Raw genomic sequence first — 14,212 nt, 5'->3', positions numbered from 1 at the left:
AAGTGCCTATACACCTATTTGTTTTCACCATGTCCCATAGGCAGATTTGTGTGGTTTTGTTTGAGATTAGCTAGATGTTGCAGCTGTAATTGTTGCTAGTAAAGTCCAGGGTAAGGAAGCAAAAAGGGCCTCTGCATAATATCCACAGATGCTTAATTCATCTGCCCAGTAAGATGCTCAGGGTCCAAGGCACACTCATGGGGAGCCTCCAGGTTTCTCTGTGTCCCCAGAGGTCTGGGCTAAACCAAGGTCCCTGGGCAGCACAAAGGTGATGGCCAATGGGTAACAGGAGGGGAGTGGCTGAGGGATGTAACAACCAGGGAAGGAGCCAATGGGGTCCCAACTGCCCCAGAGGGAAGCCTCTTGTGCCTCTCCAACCCAGGGAAGGCCTCCCAGGGTCCCTGTAGCTATATAGTTTAGGCTACAGGACTAGCTAATGCTCTGCCTCTGTTACCTTCATCTGAGGTTTCCCATTTGAGTTTGCCAGTAAATCTGAAGAAAATCTCTGAGAAAAATATTTTCTCTGATTTTGATTGAAAGTTCTAAATCCAGTTCACAGGATTTCATCCAGGCTTCTCTCATGAAAATAAAAGAGGAATATTGCTTTTCTGTCTTTTTGAAACCAAAATGAAGCATGGAGTAGACTCGTGTTCTACAGGCTAAGCTTTGTTTAGCTCACTTTGCTCCAAACAACCATTACCCTGTTTACATCTTCCTGTAGATTTGATTGAAGTCAGGAGAGATGCATACAATACACCAATGCAAACATTCTTCTGCAAAACAACAACAATTTCAAAGCAAGCTGCATTCCTTGTAGCAGTAACTATGTTCACTTAAATTATAATGTTGCAGAATTCTTGTTAGACAAGACATGATTAATAGTTTTGATAACAGGCTCAAAAATCTGCTCAATATAAGTCATGCCTTCTACATTATTCTGACTGGAACCGTGTGCTGTGGTTCTAAGAAGTAATTTGCTTATTTATTTTAACAGCCCATTTAATGAAACTTTAATGAAGAGCAGTCCTTATGGCAATCTTGGGCTTCGTGTGTGTGGGAGGAATATTGGATCAACGTCATCTGTAACATTTTTAGCTTGGGATTTTTATTGGTGTGTTAGTAGAATGTCTGTGTTTGCCATCTACTTTTGTGGCACTGCCACAAACTAAATGCAGTTTCTCAAGATACAAGGGCTTGCCAAATGTTGTCCTCTTCACAAGAGTCTACACAAGGAGCTACAACATCAGACTAACATAGCTGCAATGGCTTGGGGGATTTTTTCCCTTCTGAGAGGAGGAAGGCTCTGTTGGGTTGGAGAAGACTTTAGCAGCAAGTCTGCAGGAGTAAGATGCTCTCTTGGGTGTGTGTATGTCTGTATGGTGGCTCACTCCCCCTGCTACACCCTCTCCAGTAATGTATGAGAAGTCAATTTTTTTCTCCTCTGATCTGAAACAAGGATGAATTTGGAAATCTTAGCACTTTATTTTTTTTAAACTTTCCTTCTGGCCAGCCCTCCTTTATTAAATTAACAAATGTATACCAAATGGGGAGCCCTGAAGTTGGCTAGGGATGTCCTTAAGATCACCACTGCCATTATAAAGCTAAAAAATCTTGAAAAAAGAGGATAAATCCCTTTTGTATACCTCTGTAAGCAGCTCTGCTTGCTGGTTAGATTTACATATCAATGCATTTCGATCTTTTTTCCTTCTGAGCGCTTCTGAATTAAGCCTGTTCTTAAGGGCATTTGTTAAACCACAAGCACTTAGGAGCTTGCAGACATTTTCTGGGCCATTTTGAAGTGTGACCAGTTATCAAGCTTTGTACTAAAGTCCTATGTGTGTTTTCGGTGTAATGGTGTTTCTTTTCCCCATCCTTGTAGGCAGTGTCCTGTTGCTTATTCCTTCCCTGTGTTTTTGTCCTTGTGTGAGTTCAGCTTGTTGTGGTAGTGTTTACTACCATGAAATGTAGGAAGAAAATCTCTGGGTTTCGCTCAAGCCCTGCACATTATGAATTGGCCCTCAAGAAGGGAGATTCCCATTGCAGCTCCAGCACTGACAGAGCAGTGGAAGAGAGGGTGTGCATGGCTAGGGGAGTTGATGGAGAAAGTGGAAATGCCCTCATCCTCTGTTAGGAAGAGGACAATCCTGAGCCCTGTGCTGGAGCACACCAGGGACCACTGGGCTGGGCATCAGACTGTGAGGCTTGGTGGATGGTCCTCCTCCTTTCTGCACTGTTCTTGGACTGTACTGTCCCCACAGTTCTTCTGCAGAAGGACTTGGACACAGAATTTACCCCATTCTTGAATTTAAGACACATGGTTTTTGCAGAAAAGAAAGCAAAGTGATGGAGAGTGTTTTGGGAAAATCTGTTTACTTATGGAAACTTGTCTGACTGAGCCTTGGGGAAAAAGGAGGACACCTCACATCAGCAAGCACCATTTTCCACCTTGTACACACACAGACACACACACAAAACCCAACAAAAACCATATGCGTGCTCGTAGTTATTGGAACTGGTAACAACTTGTTACCAGTTCCAATAACTACTCACAACACAATCCATGGTTAGGAGACCACAGAGTCAAACTGGAAGGTATTGTGTGTTGCTATGAGTATAATGGCTTGCCTAGAAGATCAAGTCAAGTTTTACAAAAAAAATCATTGATGTAGGGCCTCAAATTTGATTTTCTGAAGTTGAGTGCTTCAGAAAATGAGGGTCTTCAAAGCCATATTAAGCCTTGACTATCAAAAACATGAAGTCAACTTTTGCATTCTATTATTACTACTACTATTAGCAGTAAAAACAGAGAAACGTGAAACAATATAAGAGCAGTACTGCATTATGAGTGGATACTAAATGTAATTGTTTATTAAATAATGTTTATTAATATTACTTTAAATTATTAAACTGATTCAAGAAGTCACTTACCACTAAGAATATCCATGAGTGTTTTTTCAAATGCTTTTGTGAACTGATTCAGTAAGAAAGGAAATTGATTAGAACTTAAACACCATAGATGTCTTCAGGCTTTAGTAAGTTAAATATAGTGGAAGCACATTTACTTTGGTGAAAGGAGCAATAGAAGAAAACTTAGAATTAAGTGTTTTGAAAGATTTTTTCTTTTCTTCTGCAAATTCTATATTTTAAAGCTTCACACTTCTCTAGGTCCCTTTGTTTTAGTAGATGTGTTATAAAGGTATGTGTGTATATAAATATATATGCACAAACACATCTATCTATCTATCCATCCATCCATCCATCCTCCTATGTATACTACATGCACATGATGTCCAAATGTAACACCTGGGAACAAATAAGCATATATCCTGCCAATGTGCTGCTATAGTTTGAAGAATTGAGCCCTGATAGGAAAATTTGGTATATAATAGTACTTCCCAATAGCATGCTTGACCAGGTTTTTAGTTTCCCCTTTCTGAACCACTTTCAGACAGACTAATAATGAAAAAAGGGAAAAAGTCATAGACTAAGAAGTTTATGACAATGCTAAAGTGAACTGGCAGAGTTCTTCACATGAATTTCCAGATTTTCTCATAATGCCTATTTAATACCCAAGGCTGTTCTTAGAAGTTTATTAGCAGCTCTGATTCTTATGGAGCTCCTAAGATATCTGCCCATATAAAATTTAGAAAATGTGTCACTTTGGACTATTGCCCATATATTAACTGTGCCAATAAAGTAGTCCCTACTGCTTCTACTTTGCTAAAAACACAATTGTATCACATAAGTAATAGAGTGCAGCAGAGACAATCACATGAATTATTCCTGAAAATGTAATGTTTGTAACATTTCTCCCCTGTCCTGCCAGGGCTTGACCTGCAAAAATACTTTTTTCACTTCAAATAAGAGAGCTTCCCTAATGACCAATTCTGTGGTGGTCACAGCTTTTCTACACTGGGAGCTGAGAAGCAGTGCTGGGGCTTTCTAAACCCTGACACTGGGGACACAACCTGCCCAAGGGCTGTGTGATGGATGTATAGACATGTGCTTTTCAGCTCCTGCCAGGGTAGGCAGACCTCAAGGTCTTTAGATAGGGAGTCACTGAAGCCCAGACTGAGTACCAGTGCTGAAGTGTGGGCTTACCAGCTAAGTGACTATCTTTGGAGTTCTGCATGGTGAGAACCAGCCATTAGATGGAAGACTGTAAATATTGTTGAATTTCAATGCCAGTTGTCTGGGAATTGCTGTGTCTGAGGCTGGCTGGTGGTTCTGCAGACCCTGCTGTGCCATATTGTCTTCACAAGCCCTTCTGGGAGCTGTCTGGAGGAGGGGTAGTCAAGTCTATTGCACTGTATTTGGATGAAAAAAAAAAAATAGAAGAAAACTGGATAAATAAACATCTTATAATTACTTTTTCTTGTTTCAGTAGCTGGGCACCCTTGAGATGGTATATTGAAATAATAAATTAGGATCCTGTTCACAAATCTGTGATCCCTTTAGAGATGCAGATTTTTTTCCATAAGCGATGATGTTTTCCAAACACCTTCTAAATAATTCATAACCAGGAGCCAGAATGAGGAAGACTTTTAACTAAAGAGTGTCGAGTCACTTTTTTTATTCATCTTGATCATATTCTTAAGTTCTTTCTGGGAATTTTCCAGGGTTTTGTTTTTCTGAAGCTGCTTCTTTGGGGGAGTTCAGACTATTTTTGACCCCGTTAACATTCCTCCATATATCACTGTGTATTCTCTCACTGTTAGGCAAACTGAAAAAGTAGGAAATTCAGTTCTGCTAAATTGGATCCCCAGAACCTCTCCATCTCTCCTTAGCTTTTTCCTACAGAACCGTCAGAAAATGTGATCTGTTAGTGTGATGTCAGCTAATCCTTCTCTCCCAATATAATCACTTTCTAATCATGTCAGCTCTCAGCAGGGACAGGAGGGCATGGCAAATCTGTGTGCAGCTTGGGCATTCTAGCTCCAATCCATCTCACCTAGGGGTGGGGTTTGTCCCTCCCAGCTTTGGTCCTAACACTGAACATTGTTGATGGTAAAAACCCCACCTTGTCCTTCCCAGCCACAAGAGCAGTGGTTGCTAGTATGACCAGGTTGCTACGTTTTTAAAATTAAGGAAAACATAGGAATCACTTGCTATAGGATGTAAAGGCTGAAATGTGACAGGGAAATGTAGAGTTTTGGATGAGGAATATATGATATACTAGTGTGCATTATATTGATTTGTGTTGTATTAGTTAAGGAGTCGATGTGTAACACAATAATTTAGTGTTGCCTTGAAACTCTAGCAGATTCAAAACCAGCTTTCTGCTTTGGTAGACATTTGGTAGGTATTTTTCAAGGGCATTTTAAAAAGATCAGCCATCTTTATCTTTCACTGATAAGGCTGCTCTGATTTAGCTCTGATATTTGAAATTGCTTCACAGGTGTTGTCACTGCCTTTTCCTGCCTGGACTTAGCTACTGCTTCCCTTTGATGGTGTTTCTAAATTCCAGGTCTGGACATACATAAGCAGAATGAAGGATTTGCCCTCTTGTTCCTTAGCAGACTTCCATATCCCCTCCTTCAAGGCAGGCTTTGGGCTGGAGTTTCAGTCCCAGGGCTCAAGGTTTATCCCAAATCACTGTCTTCTCTGCCCTTCATCCTAGTACATGTGGCACAAGGAAGAAATATGCTGCAGTCAGAAATCCAACACAGATTCTGCTGACAAGTTTTTATCAGAAAAAGACTCTCCGAAGACATCCCGTAGTCATTTGGGACCTGTCGGTGGTTCTTGCTTGCTGGGCAGGATTGCTCTTACTTACACCCTTCTGAGAGGGTGAGTGCTTGAAAAAACTGAACAAAACAATGTGTGCCTGGAGACGTGAAAATCTAGTGATTTTTGTGTTTGCCCACAAAATACTAATGGCTGCTGGAAAGAAGCTTGCTTGCACAAATGTCCTAAGTGGAACACAAAACAATGAGCATACATGACTGAAGAAAATGCATTTAAAGGTAAAAAAAGAGTAATTTTCACAGTTCTATTGCTCTTTGAATTATTGTCTGCTTTCTGTTCTTCTCCATGTTGCCATATAAGCTTCTGAAATTGCAGAATTATTACTCTTCACTTAACTTTGTAGGGAATCTCAGTCTTTGTTCCTACTTAGCATCAGCTGCAAGCTTCCTAATAAATGCTCAGCTTCTATATTCCCCACATTTTCCAAGCAGTTTCACAGTTTTCATACAGATGAGCTTGGGTAGTCTTTCATCTTCACTCTTCCACGTCCATGTGAGCCACAGAACAGCCTTCATCTTGCAGGCTCCTGTGTTGTATCTGAAACGGCAGCAGTGTTTGTAGTTTGAGACGGTAAAAACAGTCACACATTTTCAGTTCTAACCTCTGTATTTAGGATTTCCTCAAACTTTTACATATTTACGTGGCTTTTCTCTCATGTGTGCTTTGTCTCCAAAAGTGAGAGAAAATTATAATAAAAAAATTGTATGAAATGTATGGATTGCAGAAATATATACCATGGTGTAACGTGACTTTATGGACTGCTAATGGTTTGAAAATGCATTAATGTTAATGTCGTTGATATCTGGGGTGAATTTATTGATCCATATTTTTTAATCTATATATACCTGTGTGTAATCTATATAAACCACCACACTGACAAAAACACTGTATCTGAGCTCCGATGCCTCTTTAATCATAAATATCCAGGATCTGCCCTTCTTTGATTGCTTGCAGTTAGTATAGCATAAACCTCATTAAATGTTCTTCTGTCAAACCACAAAATCTATAAACAAGTTATCTTTGCATTTTCCTTATCTCTTTGCTTATCTCTAATCAGAAAAAAATTAATAAAAAGGTTTTGAATCCCTTGATTTAGAGAATTTAGTTCCAGCAATGTTAACAACGCCATAACATACCTGGATTTTCTGTTCCTGTAAGCTTATGATATTATTGATTTATTGAAGCCTATCTTATTATGAAAATTTCACATAATAACAGAAGGAATGCTTTAAGGAAAAACAGTTATTTGTATAGCACTGCATTTAGGATTTTTAAACACTGTTTATAAGAAAGAAAAGCTGATTCATTGAAACCAGCAGTGAAATTGTATGTTTTGTTAAATTACCCAAATAAAAAAAACCCGTGAAAAAATTAATTTAAAAACCTTGTTGTGAACATTTTCTTTTATTTGAAAATTCTTCTCTTTCTTTCCCTTTCTCACTTTCTTCCCATTTCTCTTTGATTTCCCTTTTTTTTCCTTGGTCTCTTTGTCTTTTTCTATTGCTGTCATTCTTTCTCTCTTTTTTCATTCTCTTTCAAAACATTTTTTTTTCAACTGTACTAGATTTTGGGCTCTGAAATATACATTAATCAATTTTTCTTGATCCAGGATAAGATCGCTGATATTTTTCTTTTTTCTTTTTTTTTATATTTGTCTTTTTCTTTTTTTTTTTGAGATTTTGACATATTAGAGAAAACAATGAAGATGCTCTTCCTAGTAATTTAATTCAGTTACTCAGTCTTAAAATATTTTTTCCTGTCCTTCACCAGCTGATGAGAAGGCTATTTATTAATTTACATTCTTTTATGCCTATGTTAGGGTTGGGGTCCTTTTAAAGATAACGTTAATGCTAACATCCTTGTAATACATTACTTCTCTGCCTATCCTAATGTTGTTTCTCCTCTGGTGTTTGCCACTGTTGTCATACCACCCCTCTGACTACATTTTGCTGAGCTGACAAATCAAGTTCTTGTGATCAGCTCATGACTGGAGATTACTCACCCTCCTTGCTGTCTTGGCAGCCCTTTGCCTGACCATAACTGATCACACTGTACATAATCCCAGTGTAGGCTTGCCTACACCTAGGGTTATAACAGAAAGTAATTTGCTCTAATAGCATCCCAATGACTTTTTTTTCCCCTCCAGGGGAATACCGCACATCTGGCATACAAATACTATGTAACAAAACAATATTCGAAGTCCTACTCCTCCTACTGCCACCAGCCACTGGTTGTCCTAATTTATTACAACACGGAACAGTTTCATTAATTCCAGAGTGTGATCTCCCACATTCTCAAGCAACATTAAATCCTTCCTCTATTATTCCCAGTCTTTAAAGCCATTATATTTTTTTCTCACATCATGTTCTAGAAGTCCTGCATTTTTGAAGTCAAGAAAAAGTGTTTCTGGGACATCTCTTCAATTATAATGTGTTTCTTCTTTAAAACCAGGATTAATGCTCTATTTTGTGTGTATATGATTTTAGGAAGGCCCAGGATGCATTTAATTGACTGCCTTAAGTGTATGGTGTGAGCACTGACCTTGGTCATGTGTGAGTAGTTTGAACCTTCAGTTCAAGGGCTCTCAGCAGTCCTGGAGTGTCTGTCCTGTCCTGGTGGGGTGCTGAGCACGTGGGAGCTCTTCTCTTATCCCAGTATGGAGCTGTGGGGCTGAAGCACGGCTGGGAGTGCAGTGTGTGCTGCAGCACATCTTAAACCCAGATCTCATGCAGGGAAGGATGGGATTGCTTTCCAAAGGTGTATTGCATCCTGCATTCTTCAATGCTTCACTGCATGTGTTTAAACCTGTCTCCCGGTCTAGTATTGCATCTTACTAAAACTTAACCTTACTAAAACTAAGCTTGCAAACTTATAAGTGCAGCAGATCTATCTGAATGGGCACATATGTTGGCTTGATTTTATATTGACCATGATAAAATTAACATTTCTTTCATCTTGCCTGACAGATTTCTGTGTATTTCTTAAATGCTTGTGGCTGATAGCTGGTGTCACCAGTTTGACTAAGCTGAGGAATCTGACATTTTAATTGTTTGAATTTGAGCAAAAGAATTGCAAGAAGAAAAACCCACTGAATTTTCTGTTTTCTTTTGGGGTTTTGGCATTCTTTTAGAGGAAATTATTTCTTCTGATGGGCTTTTAGAACCCTCTACAGAGGAGACATGAGGAACTATAAAAGTTTAAAATGGGTCAACATGTCACTAATTATTGCTTTAATTAGTGACAGCTACATATTTTTTATACTTTTGTTCAATTTAATAGAAGTCAGATATATCCCAATTATTCTAGCTTGAAAGAAGTAGTGTCCTTGATTTTTAATGGACTTTACTCAGTCTGTAGATTACCTGGAAATGTCCATAGTAAAAAATGTAAAGGTTGTGCCTTTAGATTTGCTGTCTAGATTTGTGCATATAATGAAAAGCTGCTCTTTTCATTTTATCCACAAATATTAGTAGGCTGCATGTAAATTTTCTAAAGAAGAACAAATAGCAAAAAGTTCTTAATTAGGTTTGAAAAACAACAGTGTGAAGGTAAGAGCTTTTACAGGGACCTGCACATTCATTAAAAAATGTTTTCTCTGTTGAATGTCTCACACCCAGGATGTAGAACAGTAAATAAAATCATAAATCTCTAAATGGTCCAAAAATACTATCAATAACTCTAATAGGTGTAGTTTGTGAGACAAGAATGATGTACGGCATAAGTTTTAGTTTCAAAAATACTGCAGAGTTATTTTATACAGATTGTGCAAAATGATATAGTGTTAAGCTGTAACCCTCTGAAGTCAGGAAGACCTACATGTGTTAGTTATTTCCTTGTTCCAAGTAAGATACTTCAGATAATTCTGTAATTCTTTGTTAAAATTGTTAAGCAAAGAATGGTATTGCCTTGCTTACTAACTTCTTTATCAGCCGCATTAATTAAGATCAGTTCAAATACATACTAGTAAATTCCTCTGTACAGAGTATTTTATTTTTCACCTCCTTGTACAAAAAACTTAGGCAAAACCTGTTAGTGATGGAGTTAAAGAGCTTAGATTGCATTTGAAGTACTTTTGTACAAATATTAAGTGTGTATTTTAGTTAATATTATTTAACATGCAACCTGTACTTAATCGCTTAATGAACAGAATTACTCCAATACGGCAAATGATAAACCAACCTTAGCATGAACAGCACATCTGTTAATTTAATAGTTCCCTGGTGCTAATTAAATTGTCCTTAATTTACAATTTCAAATATTTTATACTAGCAGTGTATTTAAGATTTGGTATTTCATCCCTGTTTTCTGATTGTTGGATTTTTCTCGTAAGATTTTCTTAAGACTACTTCAGATGCAGACAAATATTTAGTATTGAGTAGCATGGCGCTATTAATGCCCACCGTGCTATTAAAGCACTTCCAGATTAAGTGAAAATTAATTCATGTTAGACTGCAAATTGCTGTCTCTATTATCTCACTCCTGAGTTATTGTGGTAATTGATCAGTATCAGAGGAGCTAAGTAATACAAAAAGAAATGCCAGGAATTTTGTGCAGAGTGTGAAAACGAGTCTTATGTCATACCTTTGCTGGCTGGCTCATTGACTCTCTCACCCCATGGCAGTCACCACCGTGCACCAGGCCTTGAAGCACCAGATGGGTTACTTGTCCTCTGCATCTCTCTGGGACTGGGGAAGGTCCTGTTGCTGGCACAGCTCTGCAGGATGGAGGCAGTAGGACAATGCTTATTCTGCTGGAGGGCTTGCTTTGCTTATTGCCTGACTTACCTGCACTCTACTCCTTTCTTAGCCACCACCTTGAGTACAGAAGGACAAGTGAAACAAAATGAAATGTTGGTATTTAATCTTCCTAATTCAAAAGCTAAATTAAAGGCTTTTAACTTTTTGAGAAACACTGTGTCTTAAACTGGACAATACCTTGACTGTGCCTCTTGCTCTAATTTGTCCCTGAGTAAAACCGATGTCCCAGACTGCCTCAACAGCTGCAGTAAGCAGGTAGTAGCTCATTTCCCTTTATATTTTCACGCCACAGATGATACTCTATAGCTCTGAATTTAAATGAGACAGATAGCCTCGATTCCCACCGGGAAGCTATGAAAGCATCGCTTCTCACGATCTACATCGCAGAACACTTAGGACGACGTGCGCTTGATGTTTTGAAGTTATTTTTTATTCGGGATGTTGCTTCGAGATGGTGGATACTCATGGTTTCCTGGGTTCCGCCTCGGAGGCAGCGCTGCGCCGCGCAGAGATTGCGTGGGATTTGTGCTGCACTGGGATTGAGCGGGATTTGCGCTGCGCTGGGATTGAGCGGGATTTGCGCTGCGCTGGACGCGGCGCCATGCGCGGCCGCCAGGGGGCGCGGAAGTGCCGGGGGCCGGGCAGGGGTGGAGGAGGAAGAGGAAGAGGAGGAAGATGAGGAGGAGGAAGATGAGGAGGAGGAGAAGAAGGTGGCGGATCGTCCCCCTGCCCGCCCGGCCCCGCCTGGCGCAGCCCCGGCAGCCCCGGGGACAGGCTTTCCCCCTGGGATTCTGGCTGGGAGTTGCTTGAGGAGGGAAAAAGGAAAAATAGCTGGGTTCTTTTTTTAAAAAAAAGGCGTGGAGGAGGGGGGATATAGCTGTCTTCTATCTCAAGGGGAGGCTGGCAGGCGGCGTTCACCACTCCTCTCTGTGGAGAGCTGTGACTGAGGTAGTCTCGGAAATGAGGCTACCCCCAAGAAAAATTGCTGAGAGCAGGGTTTTCATTCCTTTTTCAGAGCAGGAAGGAAAGTGGTGAATATTAAATGTTGGTTACTTTCAGATGCAACCACCAGAACCTCAATGTGCCTACAACAGCAATATGACATTGGAACAGGAAGACACGTCTCTAGATGGCACAGTTCATCACCTCAGTCTTCAGACTTCCATTGCATCCCTTTTTTACATGCTCCATCATCTTCATCACCACTGCTATCACAGCTATTGTAGTTGAGAAGGCAAGAAAGGTTCCCTGTCTCTGGAAGCTTTCTAAAAGAAAGCTCCACCCATTACAAAGAAAGTTCCATTTCTTTTCAGGCATTAAGAAGTATCTTAAAAGCCACATTGAGGGATTGGTGGTGGAAAGTTCACTTACATATTTATGTTTCTTTGGCTACAGAACTATAGAATGTTTATAACAAATCTTTAGCACCGATACCCAAGAAAAAAAAAAAAAGTAAAATGTGGGCAAATAATGCCTCAGTGCAGGGGTGGTCAGCTCATGTTTGTAATCCTGCAAACAGTTTAACTGAGTGGTTCAGGTCACTCAGGACACAAGGCATTTAAAATATTTCCCTTCTCTCTACCTGTGTGAGGGTCAATCTCTGCTGTGCATCGTCCTGGGTCACATGCGGTCAGAAAAAGATGAATTTTCCTCTGTTCTCTGCTTGGCTCCCCTGAGATCCTGTGAAGTGCTGGGTCTTACAAAGGACATATAAGCATGAAGCAGTGATGAACAGAAATTGTGGCAAACTGATGCTACATAAAAATCATGAAATGTGCTTATACGTGTGTAGGTAGATGTGTATATGTGAACAGGTATCTCAACAGAAGAAATGAGAGCAGTTGTGTGGCATGGCAGGAGCAGGCAAAAGACTCAACCCCAACTCAGTGATCTGAATGGAAAGAATAGAGTAGCCCATGTGCTTCATCTGTCCGCTGGACAGCGCAAGGGTGACTACACAGGGATGAAGAGGTGACAGGCTGCTGAAAGGACAGGAATTCTCCCCTTTTATCCCTTTGCAGAGAAGGGTGATCAGTCCAATCTGCAATCCGGTTTTTGGTAAAAAAAATAACCACTGCTGTCAGGCTGTCTGCTGAGACCAATCAGAAAGAGGACAAAGCTCTATGACCTTCAGGCAGAGAGTGTTGTTATCATTACAGTTCTTGTGGTTACTGCTGTTACTTAGTTGTTTTGCCTCATTTAGCCTTTGAGAGCATCCCCTGCCCTGACTGGCTGTGGCCGCTCTTTGATGGATGAAGAGCAGAATTAGGCCGCGGCAGATGGCTGTGGACGGAGTTGGGATAGGAGCGGGACAGAGCCCCCATAGGACTTGCTTCTAACCCGGCTGATTCAGAGGGGGGGTGGGAGGGACTCGGCGGGAAGGATGTGCGGGGGAAACCCGCTCGGGGACGGCGCCGGGGCAGCGGCTGTGCACTGCGCCCCGGCGGAGGCTCGGGCCGAGCCGCTCTCCGGCCGTTCCCGCACCTCTGCCCTGCCCGCCGCTCACTCCCGTCGGGATGCCGGGTTTTCTTCAGCCGGGGACGATCCCACCGCGCTGCCACCGGGGCGCGTCTGCCCGACCGGGGACGAGCGGTCCGGCGGCCCGCGGCGGGAGCGCGGTGCCTCCGCCAGCACCAGGGACAGCGCCGGCAGCAGCGCTGCCGCTCCTTTGTTCCACCGCCGGCGAGGCCCCGCGGAACAAAGACTTCCGCTGCCGGCGGCGCGGGGACCCCGGCCTCTCCCCTCCCCGCCCCCGCACCCTCCCCGCACCCGCCGGCTTGGCCCGGCCACGGCCGCCGCCTCCCCCGGAGCCGCGTCCCCGGTGTGCCGGCCGCGCACGCCCCTGCCCGGCGCACGTCGCGCTGCCACCGCCGCCCCGCCGCCCTCCCCCGCGCGTAAGCTGCCCCGCACACCCCACGCCGCCGCCGCCGCCCCCCTTGCTCTCCGCGCCCGCCAGCCGCTGCCTTGCGCCTCGCCCCACCGCCCGGGCCAGCGCACAAAGCCCGCACGCCGCTCCGCCGCCCGCCGGCACCGCTCCGCGCCGCTCTGCCCACACCGAGCCCACACGCTGCGCCCCCTCCCCGCCTGTCCCTCGCAACCTCCGCACGCTCCTCTTGGCGCATCCATCCAAGCTGCCTCTCCGCACACGGCTCTGCTGCAGTGCCCCCGCGGCACCTCGGGCACCCCCGCCCCGGCACCAGCTCCGCTCATGGCTCTGCCGCTGCCGGCCCGCGGCACAGACGCTGCTCCGCTGCCCCCCGCGCACCGCGCCGTGCCCCGGGCGCGCGTTCCTCGCTTCCAGAGGAGCCCCGCAAGAGGAGGAGCCATTACCGAGCAGGCACTCCTAGCCACCGGCTGAGCGATGCGCAAAGAACAATCCTCGCGATGATAATATTAGAAAATGTATTTATTTCCCATTAATCGACTTTACATGGTTCAGCCCAAGAAAGCGAGAGGTCAAGTCACCACTGCCTTGAAAAACCACCGCGGCTCCCGCACCGCTCCAGTAGCCCCCCACGGCCCCGTTACCTGCTGCTGACAGCTGCCCCCGCGGGCCCGTCCCGTGGCAGCGGCATCTCCTTTCCACCGGGCTGAGCCAATCAGTCCACCAGTCCTAGTTAGTCTCGGTTTCCGTAGGTGAGTACAGGTTGTCTTTATTGCTTTGTCTCTCCTTTTCTTTCTTTCTTTCTTTCTTTCTTTCTTTCTTT

The 14,212-nt window shown here is 43.1% G+C and overlaps 1 long non-coding RNA gene across 1 annotated transcript; it reads right to left on the bottom strand.

Moving 5' to 3' along the window:
- Window positions 1-2,351: 2,351 nt before the first annotated feature.
- Window positions 2,352-13,184, bottom strand: LOC118699757 (uncharacterized). Its single transcript, XR_004982119.2, has 2 exons — window positions 10,330-13,184; window positions 2,352-6,285 (listed from the first exon to the last, which is right to left on the bottom strand). It is a non-coding gene; the product is annotated as an uncharacterized LOC118699757 (long non-coding RNA).
- Window positions 13,185-14,212: the final 1,028 nt, after the last annotated feature.

Source organism: Molothrus ater, chromosome 1 (genome assembly GCF_012460135.2).
Source record: "Molothrus ater isolate BHLD 08-10-18 breed brown headed cowbird chromosome 1, BPBGC_Mater_1.1, whole genome shotgun sequence".
Classification (NCBI taxonomy): Eukaryota; Metazoa; Chordata; class Aves; order Passeriformes; family Icteridae; genus Molothrus; species Molothrus ater.
Note: the sequence above shows the minus strand (reverse complement) of the source record. Positions and strands in the feature narration are given on the sequence as shown.